The sequence below is a fragment of the Lissotriton helveticus genome, chromosome 12, assembly GCF_964261635.1.
Source record: "Lissotriton helveticus chromosome 12, aLisHel1.1, whole genome shotgun sequence".
Classification (NCBI taxonomy): Eukaryota; Metazoa; Chordata; class Amphibia; order Caudata; family Salamandridae; genus Lissotriton; species Lissotriton helveticus.
The window spans coordinates 733623854-733637064 of record NC_136073.1 but is presented as its reverse complement, the minus strand read 5'-3'; the positions used below and the strand labels follow the sequence as shown (position 1 = coordinate 733637064).

General features: G+C 47.1%; 1 long non-coding RNA gene across 1 annotated transcript in view; it reads right to left on the bottom strand.

The window, feature by feature from the left end:
• LOC144798421 (uncharacterized) overlaps window positions 1–13211 on the bottom strand; it is a 132425-nt gene that overhangs the window by 34750 nt on the left and 84464 nt on the right. Inside the window, exon 2 of the long non-coding RNA XR_013603536.1 lies at window positions 9635–9703. This is a non-coding gene — a long non-coding RNA (uncharacterized LOC144798421). The remainder of the gene's footprint in view (window positions 1–9634; window positions 9704–13211) is intronic.

The window sequence follows — 13211 nt, the reverse complement described above, 5'->3', positions numbered from 1 at the left end:
GTACCTGGGACCCTTATCCAGTGGTCTCACCTAGGACCTACTGTACCTGGGTCCCTTATCCAGTGGTCTCACCCGGGATGCACTGCACCTGAGACCCTTATCCAGTGGTCTCACCCAGGATGCACTGCACCTGAGACCCTTATCCAGTGGTCTCACCCGGGATGAACTGCACCTGAGACCCTTATCCAGTGGTCTCACCCAGGATGCACTGCACCTGAGACCCTTATCCAGTGGTCTCACCCGGGACGCACTGTACCTGGGACCCTTATCCAGTGGTCTCACCCGGGTCGCACTGTACCTGGGACCCCTATCCAGTGATCTCACCTGGGATGCACTGCACCTGGGACCCTTATCCAGTGGTCTCAGCTGGGATGCACTGTACCTTTGTCCCTTACCCAGTGGTCTCACCCGCGATGCACTGTACCTGGGACCCTTATCCAGTGGTCTCACCCGCGATGCACTGTACCTGGGACCCTTATCCAGTGGTCTCACCTGGGATGCACTGCACCTGAGACCCTTATCCAGTGGTCTCACCCGTGACGCACTGCACCTGAGACCCTTATCCAGTGGTCTCACCTGGGATGCACTATACCTGGGACCCTTATCCAGTGGTCTCACCCAGGATGCACTGCACCTGAGACCCTTATCCAGTGGTCTCACCCGGGATGCACTGCACCTGAGACCCTTATACAGTGGTCTCACCCGGGATGCACTGAACCTGAGACCCTTATCCAGTGGTCTCACTCAGGATGCACTGCACCTGAGACCCTTATCCAGTGGTCTCACCCGGGACGCACTGTACCTGGGACCCTTATCCAGTGGTCTCACCCAGGACGCACTGTACCTGGGACCCTTATCCAGTGGTCTCACCCAGGATGCACTGTACCTGGGACCCTTATCCAGTGGTCTCACCTGGGATGCACTGCACCTGAGACCCTTATCCAGTGGTCTCACCCGTGACGCACTGCACCTGAGACCCTTATCCAGTGGTCTCACCTGGGATGCACTGTACCTGGGACCCTTATCCAGTGGTCTCACCCAGGATGCACTGCACCTGAGACCCTTATCCAGTGGTCCCACCCGGGATGCACTGCACCTGAGACCCTTATCCAGCGGTCTCACCCGGGATGCACTGCACCTGAGACCCTTATCCAGTGGTCTCACCCAGGATGCACTGCACCTGAGACCCTTATCCAGTGGTCTCACCCGGGACGCACTGTACCTGGGACCCTTATCCAGTGGTCTCACCCGGGACGCACTGTACCTGGGACCCTTATCCAGTGGTCTCACCCAGGATGCACTGCACCTGAGACCCTTATCCAGTGGTCTCCCCCGGGATGCACTGCACCTGAGACCCTTATCCAGTGGTCTCACCCAGGATGCACTGCACCTGAGACCCTTATCCAGTGGTCTCACCCGGGACGCACTGTACCTGGGGCCCTTATCCAGTGGTCTCACCCGGGTCGCACTGTACCTGGGACCCCTATCCAGTGGTCTCACCTGGGATGCACTGCACCTGGGACCCTTATCCAGTGGTCTCAGCTGGGATGCACTGTACCTTTGTCCCTTATTCAGTGGTGTCACCTGCGATGCACTGTACCTGGGACCCTTATCCAGTGGTCTCACCCGCGATGCACTGTACCTGGGACCCTTATGCAGTGGTCTCACCTGGGATGCACTGCACCTGAGACCCTTATCCAGTGGTCTCACCCATGACACACTGCACCTGAGACCCTTATCCAGTGGTCTCACCTGGGATGCACTGTACCTGGGACCCTTATCCAGTGGTCTCACCCAGGATGCACTGCACCTGAGACCCTTATCCAGTGGTCTCACCCGGGATACACTGCACCTGAGACCCTTATCCAGTGGTCTCACCCGGGATGCACTGCACCTGAGACCCTTATCCAGTGGTCTCACCCAGGATGCACAGCACCTGAGACCCTTATCCAGTGGTCTCACCCGGGACGCACTGTACCTGGGACACTTATCCAGTGGTCTCACCCAGGACACACTGTATCTGGGACCATTATCCAGTGGTCTCACCCAGGATGCACTGTACCTGGGACCCTTATCCAGTGGTCTCACCTGGGATGCACTGCACCTGAGACCCTTATCCAGTGGTCTCACCCGTGACGCACTGCACCTGAGACCCTTATCCAGTGGTCTCACCTGGGATGCACTGTACCTGGGACCCTTATCCAGTGGTCTCACCCAGGATGCACTGCACCTGAGACCCTTATCCAGTGGTCTCACCCGGGATGCACTGCACCTGAGACCCTTATCCAGTGGTCTCACCCGGGATGCACTGCACCTGAGACCCTTATCCAGTGGTCTCACCCAGGATGAACTGCACCTGAGACCCTTATCCAGTGGTCTCACCCGGGACGCACTGTACCTGGGACCCTTATCCAGTGGTCTCACCCGGGACGCACTGTACCTGGGACCCTTATCCAGTGGTCTCACCCAGGATGCACTGCACCTGAGACCCTTATCCAGTGGTCTCCCCCGGGATGCACTGCACCTGAGACCCTTATCCAGTGGTCTCACCCAGGATGCACTGCACCTGAGACCCTTATCCAGTGGTCTCACCCGGGACGCACTGTACCTGGGACCCTTATCCAGTGGTCTCACCTGGGATGCACTGCACCTGGGACCCTTATCCAGTGGTCTCAGCTGGGATGCACTGTACCTGGGACCCTTATCCAGTGGTCTCACCCGCGATGCACTGTACCTGGGACCCTTATCCAGTGGTCTCACCCGCGATGCACTGTACCTGGGACCCTTATCCAGTGGTCTCACCCGTGATGCACTGTACCTGGGACCCTTATCCAGTGGTCTCATCCGGGATGCACTGCACCGGAGACCCTTATCCAGTGGTCTCACCCGTGACGCACTGCACCTGAGACCCTTATCCAGTGGTCTCACCCGTGACGCACTGTACCTGGGACCCTTATCCAGTGGTCTCACCTGGGACCTACTGTACCTGGGTCCCTTATCCAGTGGTCTCACCCGGGATGCACTGCACCTGAGACCCTTATCCAGTGGTCTCACCCAGGATGCACTGCACCTGAGACCCTTATCCAGTGGTCTCACCCGGGATGCACTGCACCTTAGACCCTTATCCAGTGGTCTCACCCAGGATGCACTGCACCTGAGACCCTTATCCAGTGGTCTCACCCGGGACGCACTGTACCTGGGGCCCTTATCCAGTGGTCTCACCCGGGTCGCACTGTACCTGGGACCCCTATCCAGTGGTCTCACCTGGGATGCACTGCACCTGGGACCCTTATCCAGTGGTCTCAGCTGGGATGCACTGTACCTTTGTCCGTTATCCAGTGGTGTCACCCGCGATGCACTGTACCTGGGACCCTTATCCAGTGGTCTCACCCGCGATGCACTGTACCTGGGACCCTTATCCAGTGGTCTCACCTGGGATACACTGCACCTGAGACCCTTATCCAGTGGTCTCACCCGTGACGCACTGCACCTGAGACCCTTATCCAGTGGTCTCGCCCGGGATGCACTGTACCTGGGACCCTTATCCAGTGGTCTCACCCAGGATGCACTGCACCTGAGACCGTTATCCAGTGGTCTCACCCGGGATGCACTGCACCTGAGACCCTTATCCAGTGGTCTCACCCAGGATGCACTGCACCTGAGACCTTTATCCAGTGGTCTCACCCGGGACGCACTGTACCTGGGACCCTTATCCAGTGGTCTCACCCGGGTCGCACTGTAGCTGGGACCCTTATCCAGTGGTCTCACCTGGGATGCACTGCCCCTGGGACCCTTATCCAGTGGTCTCAGCTGGGATGCACTGTACCTGTGACCCTTATCCAGTGGTCTCACCCGCGATGCACTGTACCTGGGACCCTTATCCAGTGGTCTCACCCGCGATGCACTGTACCTGGGACCCTTATCCAGTGGTCTCACCCGGGATGCACTGCACCTGAGACCCTTATCCAGTGGTCTCACCAGTGACGCACTGCACCTGAGACCCTTATCCAGTGGTCTCACCCGTGACGCACTGTACCTGGGACCCTTATCCAGTGGTCTCACCTTGGACCTACTGTACCTGGGTCCCTTATCCAGTGGTCTCACCTGGGATGCACTGCACCTGGGACCCTTATCCAGTGGTCTCACCCGGGATGCACTGCACCTCAGACCCTTATCCAGTGGTCTCACCAGTGATGCACTGCACCTGAGACCCTTATCCAGTGGTCTCACCCATGACGCACTGTACCTGGGACCCTTATCCAGTGGTCTCACCTGGGACCTACTGTACCTGGGTCCCTTATCCAGTGGTCTCACCTGGGATGCACTGCACCTGGGACCCTTATCCGGTGGTCTCAGCTGGGATACACTGTACCTGTGACAGGCTCACTCAGAACCGTGCTGGGCTTCCGGACGACTTATTTGTAGCCAGAAAAGTGAGCCTGGACTTATTAGCTCACCGGGGAGCATTTCATAGTTATGAACAACTCTCCGTCAGTGTCAGCACTCTAATTAATCTCAAATTCTATCCGATGTGGCATGCCAACTGCTAGGATCAGTAGTAGTGTAGGCCTGATATGGACTTTGGTTCTTCACGACTGGTTCGAGTTACATGGACTCACAGAGATATGTTGAAACATTCTGTTAAGAATGACAGACTAGGAAATACATTTCAAAGTTTTATACAAAGTATTATTGGGCAGATTACAAGAAAGATGCCAAAAGCAACTTGGCACAGTTCTAATTAAATTCTGGCATAGATTTGCCTTGTAAGGTGGGGACAATGGGGTCGCTCTCATTACAGAAATGCACATACTTTTATAGACTTTGGACAAAGACGTTCATACATTGAGTTGGAATATATGGTTCTCAGGTTTTGCACCAATAGGGAAAAGACAAGTGTAGTATTCCTATGTCATCTAGAATCTTGTGATGTCACTCAATAGAGTGTTAAGTCTTGGAATGTTTTCCCTTGACCACTGTCAGTTACTGCTGATCTGAGGCGGAGGTTATCCCTTCCTACCTGTGGTTGTTAAGCTGTTTTTCTCATGAATAAACCTGCTGAACCTACTTCCTGTGTAGCCTTCTTACTACACAATTATTGGCGACGTTGGGAGCAGTGTATTTCATGAAGACAGCGTTCACTCGTCTACTACAGTTCCTGTTTCACGCAAAACCCGCTTTTGCCAACTTTAAAGAAGTGAGGAACTTCTGTTATCAAACTCGGCTACCAGAATTTGCCATTATCACCCTCGACTACCAGATCTATTTGTTACCATCGCCATCCTCCAGAGTCACGTGAGTCACTTTTCTGGATTTCAATTGATGTACCTCTACTTTTCGACCGCATTATCGAGCGGTGTAAAATGTAAAACATTACGAATTTCGAATTAGATACCATAATACACTCTTCATTAAGAGCGTATCTCCTCCGTTGCTTTCTATTCAAAAAACTCACCTCGAGCGTTTTGAAATTCGTTTGGCTTCTCACGAGGCTTTGCTCGAGCCGCGCTTCACCGCGTTCCATCGCCTTTGTTTACCAAGACTGTTCTCTGGTCTCAAGTGCAATTACCCACGTCATCGCGCATTGCAGACGCTCTTGGCGGCCATCTTACTAAAGATTGAAGCCGAATTTTCGCTTCACTTAACCATCTTTGCAAAAACCAATTACAGTCTCATATTACATGGCGATTTGAAGCGATAAAAAGACAGATAAACGACTATATTAAGAACAATTAGTAGTGACTCAAACAGAGGAAAACGACATTGGAAAGTCAAGGAAATTCATTCTGCAAATCTTTTACTACGGTGATTTGCACACCAATTACATGAAAATTTGCAAATATTTTACTACAACGATTAGCACAACAATAACATCAACACTTTGTTTTTCAGGTTGGATTACATTAGAATTCTTTTTACTCAAGTTTCAAGCTCATTTATTTACTTATATATTTTTTTTAATTTTATTTACAAATGTCTAACATTGCAGCACCACCTCATTTTCTTCAGGTTGCAGGCGATCCTCCAATAGAATGGGATCTTTGGTTTCCTATGTTTATTGCTTATGTGGATGTTTTAGAAAACGAGGATTGCACAGCAAAAAGAAAACTTGCTCTACTTAGACATTGTCTTGGTGGTGCAGGAATAAAAGAATTTGATAATTTACCACCCTTAGAAGACGCAGGTGATATGGATGTATTTAACAAGGCTTCTAAACAAATGAAAATTCGTTTTGGCAGACGGATTAATACTGTTATGGAAAGGTTTAAGTTTTATTCTCGTGATCAGAAATCTGATGAAACTATTGAAGATTACGTGGCAGCTTTACGTTCACTAGCATGCACTTGTTCTTTCGAAACAATATCATATGAGCAAGTTCTCAGAGACCAAATCATGATGAAAACAAAAAGCAAAAAGATCCAAGAAAGACTTTGGTTGGGCACTGAAACCACTCTTGCCGCAGTTGTGAATATAGCTAAAGGTATAGAACATTCTGAAATGTTTGTATCTGAGATAAGAGAGAAAAATCTTAAAACCAACGTTCCTGAAGTTGAAGTAGCCATTGTTAAAACTCATTCCAGTAATTCCACTCCAAACACCAGTATTCACAAACCTGTTTTTAAGAAAGAATATATAAGAAACACTAGTGAAAATAAGAATTTTACCAGAAGAAATACTATTGTTTGCTACAGATGTGGTAGTACTAACCATGTGGGCAATTATAAAGGTTGTCCTGCTTGGGACAAGATTTGCATCAAGTGCAAAAAGAAAGGGCACTTTGGCAATGTGTGCAAATCTGGTCAAAGAATCAATTACATCTCCCCTGAAGAAGAAGAGGTTTTAAATAGTTTAAATTGCATACTGTCCATTGATGAATGTATTCAAAATAATTTTCCTTCTTGTACTATCTTTATGGACAACAAACCTATTGAAATTTTTGTTGACTCTTGTGCATGGTATAGTATTATTGGTAAGGATATTTTCGAACGACTTTGGCACAAGAGGGAACTCTTAAGTCCTGACATATATCCTGGTGGGTACACAGGACGGAAAATCGCATTAGAGGGTTTCTTTTGGACCAAACTGTTTTTTAAGAACTGGGATGTCTTAGCAAAGGTTTATGTTGCTACCAACGGGGTCTCCATCCTGGGTTGGCCTCATCAACGCTTGCTAGGCATCAAATTGGATCCAAATTCAGTACCACCAGTTTATGTTGAGGAGCCCCGGTTTGAAAAGCACATCACTAACTCTCTAGTTAACTTAACTTTGAAAACATCTAGTGATTCTGATTTCACAAAAAACATACTCAAAAATTTTCCCGAAATTTTTAATGATAAGTTGGGAAAATACATCGATTTCAAGCACAAAATAGTTTTAAATGACAATGCTGTTCCTGTCAGGCATAAAGTGAGAAATGTCCCTTTGACTTACAGACCCAAGTTAAAAGATATTCTAGACGATTTAGTAAAAAGGAGTATAATTGAGCCTATTGAGTCTTCCCCTTGGGTTTCGCCCATTGTAATTTCAGTTAAAAGTTCAGGCGAACTTCGTTTATGTGCAGATTTGCGCAGTCTCAATAAGGAAATATGGATAGACAAACATCCTTTGCCAAACATACACGAATTGATTTCCGCTTTGTCAGGTGCAACTGTGTTCTCCTCAATTGATTTAGCTAGTGCCTACCACCAGGTGGAGTTAGATGAAGAATCAAGGAAACTTACTGCTTTTGTCACCCCAGAAGGCATGTTTCAGTACTTACGCATGCCTTTCGGATTGGCAAGTGCAGCCTCCGTCTTCCAGCGCCTTATGAAAGAACTATTGACAGATTGCAAGGGGGCCATAGCTTTCCAGGACGACATCTTGATTTTTGGAAAAGACTATACTGAACATGATGAAAATCTAGCTGTGGTTTTGGGAAAGGTTCGGTCCAAGGGTCTTACTTTGAAATTCAACAAATGTAAATTCAGACAAGATAAAGTGGAGTACCTGGGCCACGAAATATCTAGTTACGGAATTAAACCCAAAGTTAATCATGTTCAAAACATTGTCAAAGCACCCTCTCCCAATTCAAAAGAACAATTACTTTCCTTTTTAGGATTGACCGAATTTTATGGCAAATTTGTAAAAAATTATTCTGATATTGTACATCCTTTGAGGGTTCTTTTAAAGAAAAATACAAAATTTATTTGGGGTAAAGAACAAGAAAACTCTTTTGCTATTTTGAAACAGAAAATTGTTGAGGCCCCATTTTTGAAACCTTACACTGTGGGCAAAGAATGTATTGTCTATGTTGATGCTAGCAACATTGGGTTGGGTGCTGTTTTAATGCAAAAGGATAAATCTGGTGAGTTTGTTGTCTCATATGCCTCTCGAGCTCTACGTGAACCTACTTCCTGTGTAGCCTTCTTACTACAACAAGAAAAAACATTTTACTAAAGAATATATTTGAGGATTCTCTCAGGATAGTAATACATTGAGATTCAGTCATTCTTACAGTTCTAGCTGAACAGTTAAACAGATATATTGTTTGAGCATGAGCCTGGAAGGTTGGAAACGTCCTTGATTCAGTACAGTTAAAAAACCATTCTGAAAACATCCTCTGCTTAGTCTTGTGAAAAATAGCAATACTTTATTTAGAACAGAAATCAGCAGTTGTCATCACTTGACATATTTTGACATTTAGGCAAGATGGTGGACAGGGTAAATATGTATGTCTGATGGAACTACGCATGCATTTCCCACGCATACCTTTACAACGCAGTCACTACCCTGACTGCCAAGTTACCACGCGTTCCTTTACCATGCAAGTTGCAACAACGACTTGCTTTAGGGGAGCACAGGTTTTTGGAATAGTATAAATTGCTATTCCAACTCCAGTGCTTGTATCAGTAGGAAAGGTGTTAGACTTAAAAGCCAACACCAGTCCAACACAGTGTTCCCTAAAGCAAGCCATTGTAACGACTTGTGTGGTAAAGGAACACGTGGTAACATAGCTGTCACAGTGGTGACTGTGTTGTAAAGGAAGGTTGTGGTTCTTATGGCGTTGTAAAGGATGTTTCCCTGTAAATGGATATATGACGGAATCACGCAAGCATTTACCACGCATACCTTTACAACACAGTCACTACCCTTATTGCTACGTTTACCACATTTGAACATTAGCATAAGCTCAGTTCGCAATGCTCTTTGTTGACAGAAAATCAGCACATCTCCAATGTCACCATGCCTGTGACAGCAATAATAATTCACATTTGTAAAGCGCGAACAATCATCCGTAAGGGTCTCCAGGCGCTTCGGGCCATCAGGAAGATTAAGCAAGCTATTTCCCAGAGTCACATGGTGCTGGGCTAATCTGCCGCCGGCGCAGGGGATCGAACCATGAGCCCCCGGGTTCTGGAGTCAGTCACCCTGGCCTCTGCACCTCTTCCACTAGCAATCTACTGATCCAGATTCCACATGAGCTATGAATTCTCCTATACTAGTTGCGAAGGAGAATCGTGCCTGCTCCCCTCACCCAAGCACAAACATATGGACAATTACATGGCATGATGGGTTTTTGGAAGTACTACAGCTAAATCAGACACTGAAATGTCAGGCACATGCTGCACTAGCAACGGAACTAGATGTACCTCACCATTATAATCTTCATATGTGAATGTAAATCCATCTGGATAATCGAAAAATGCGGATGGCGTCGGAGAACCTGCAAAAAACATGAAATACATTTGCCAATTACTTTGAGGCAAAAAGAAAATTAAACCAAATGTAATCAAAGCTATGTTTGTTACTATTTTTGTCTCATAACTAAATGTTTTGTTGCTTGATTATTTAAAATCATTACAGTTATAAATAAAAGATAAAAAAAGAAAAGTACAAAAAATGCTACGATGTTCAAAGCTAGAAATCTAAGAAAGTATACAAAAATGCAGTCAGTGTAAATCCATGATTTTGAAGAGCTTGTACAACTCGTATCCTCCCCAGTACATATTCACAGTATCCAAACGCAGAATTGCAATGTGCAGAAGCATAGTGCCCACACCGCCAGTGCTCGCCCCGCTATGCCAATTCACTTACATACCAATGAAACTCATGAGACATATTTGTGGGAAAGAACTGTTGCAGGTTTATTTCGTACAACAGGTATATCGTTTAAGGTGGGTCATCTTACAGGCGATCCAAAGCGGCAGCCCCTCGCTGACCCGCATGCCTAAGGAGCCATCTTGCACGGCGAGACGATGCTCTAACGGTGCTGCATATTACCATTTCGTTATACTCCCGCCCCCCCTGTCAGGGCGGAGAGATGAGGCACACCCCCGGTCGGTTCAGGCCCCCCGACCGCCCGAAGGACTAACGGGGCGCCGACGCTGTTTCCTGGAACCTCCTTCGGCTCCAGGTGCTTGGCTCAGGCACCCTTACTGTGCCAGGCAGAGGTATCTTGACTGTATCCTTCTGCCGCAGAGGTACCCTTACTGTCCATCTGCTTCCAGATCGCCCTTACTCCGCCTGCAACATAAAACATGACCATTACAAAATTCACAGCTTATACACCGCCGCTCTGCAGCTGGGTAAGGGTTCAGGGTGGAAACAGCGCAGAGCCGAAGGGACGCATGGCGGGAGAGAGAGGCCGAGCGCAGTTGCTACGCCGCTAAATACCTAAAGGACACCCCCTTCTCACAGGTGAGCCCTCCCTATTGGTTGTTTGAGTAGGGAGGTCGCTCAGGGGGAGGAGTCTGCTCTGAGGGCCGCTCTGCTCGCCCGTGGTGTGGGACTAGGGCGCTGTCCCGCCCATGCTCCCCTGCGTGTCGCGCGGTCAGCGGCAGACTCAGTTAAAAAATCAAGTGCCTCATGTACAAAACATTTTCGGGGGGGGGGGTCACAAAATGGCCAGATTAGAAGAATCCAGGCATTTGTAACTGCAAACCAAACAAGCTTTTGGAAATGTACAAAAAGCCAAATTGTGATTAGGTAACTTCTTATCAAAATGCAATTTGGTTTTTCAATTCGGTTTTGGAAGAGGTGTGTTTCGGGTGCCCCTTCCAAACACCAAATCGGAGTGGTATGTATGTATTAATGTTTTGCAACTGAATTATGGTTGCAAAATAGTAATTTTTTACAGACTACTGAAATGTTGTGGTAAGCATTCCCAAATGATAAGGGGTCCCCATGGGATCTCTCCCCCTTGAGAATGAAAACACATATTTTTTAAAAACAGACAGAGGTCCCATGGACCACTGTCTATTCTTAAAAAAGAAACTTAAAGGTTTTGTTTTCTTTTTTTTAAACTCATCTAGGTTTACTTTAAGGAAAACGGCCTGCCAGCTGGACCTGGTGTCCCTAAGCACTGCTCTCGCCCCTTCTGTGTAGGTCAGACGAACCTCGGCCCTAGTTGGATGAAACACGTGCCGGGAAGTGTGATAGTTGGACGTCGCAGCACTGCTGGGGCCACTCCCCTCCCCCTCTCTTCCTTTTCAATATGTGTCCCACACCAGTATACTAGGGTATGGTCCGGCTCCTGTTTGGATCTCTGTGGTCTCCCCCTTTTCCAAGAGCTGGAACATCATGGGGTAGATCTACAAGAAACTAACGCAGCGTGGTGCTGCAAGTCATTTTGCTACACCGCGCTGCGTTAGTTTCGAAGCACAGGGATGCAACATATTTACAACAATTGTCCTCAAACTCTGGACCCAATAATTCTCAGCCAGAAAACAGCAGGGCCAGGCTTGCCGGCAGAGCAACGGTGGCTACGAGGAGCTGCGGTGCCCAGCTCACAACCACATATGGCAGAATGTGTGCAGGGGCAAAAACAGCTCCATCAAGCTGATTTAAACTTGTACTGACCTCTGCCATTCTTCCTCCGTTCGCACTGCGGCTGAGAGAAAATGCCTACCGAACATTTACCACCATTTCCAAGCAGAAGGTAACTGTGTGCGGATTTGTGCACAATATTTCCACCAGAAGTGGGAAAAACATGCAGTACTGGACACAGTATTCTAGGGTCCGCCTGTTAGTCCCCATTCCCTGGATATATGTGCAGAGATTATGGTCGGAATCAGAGATTCCCGCACCTTCCGGTACCTACCTCCACACCTAATTCTATGGAAGTTGTAATGAAGCTCTAAAAAGAGCAGAGGAAGTAAATCATAATGTAAGAAAGCAACATATATAGTACACTTCTTAAAACGACAGCAGGTTTCTACAGGGTCATGTTTTAATTCATAATTAGGAAGAACAAGGAATGGCTTGCATGGATTAAGATAGGTATTGTCATCACAAAAATAAGTATGCGAAAATAATACCGAACAAATCCATACAGGAAGCTATAATCTAGCACCTATGAAAACCTTACAATAATACTATGGTCATGTGACCGAAGAGCAGGCTTACAAAACTATGTGTGTGGTTGTAGAGAACAGAAACAACTAACCGTGTTCTCAGAAGGTTCCACCTGAAGAGATGACATTACAAACAAGAAGACACCACCATCCAGTCTGTCGATTCACAGCACTATAATCACATATGAGATGAGGCAGGGAACAAGAAGAGTGTCAATGGCTTCGCTGCTTGTAAGGTCTGCCTCAGATGTTCACAGTGAACAACAAATCCTGGTCCAAAATATGACTATGCGCTTGCAAGTGCTTCAAGTCCATTGCTCACTTCTGCATCTGCGGTTTATGGCACTATAGGCAGTGCCCGCCTTCCTGTCTCCTCACCAGACAATATATCTGAATCTAATATTAGTATACAACATACAAAGAATAACTTCGATGTGCAAAATCCCTAAAGTAGGGGTGTGCAAAGTTTTTATTATGTACCTTATTTTTGTGAAATTCCAAATTGTTGACATATGCAGTTTTATGGGAATAACACTTTGATTGCGCCTCTGCAGTATTTTTCCCTGCACTTATCAATGCAGTGTAACATTTTTTACTAGAGTGTTGCACTCCAACTGGAGATGGATTTTCTCAGAAGTTTACTGTGAAACTAGATGTGCTGCGCTTTCCAGCAACTTTGAGAATGAATGGATGACTACGACGTTTGCGAGAGAACAAATACAACAAATTGGACTTTTGAAGAAAATAAAACATGTTGATAACAGTGGCAAATATGGTTTCCTGAAAAAAAATTCAGGCATGGAAAGCTTTTTTAGTAAACCGTCTCTTAGTTGGTGTTTTTAGGATTGTGGTGGGGGAGGGATTTTAATTGTAACTTTG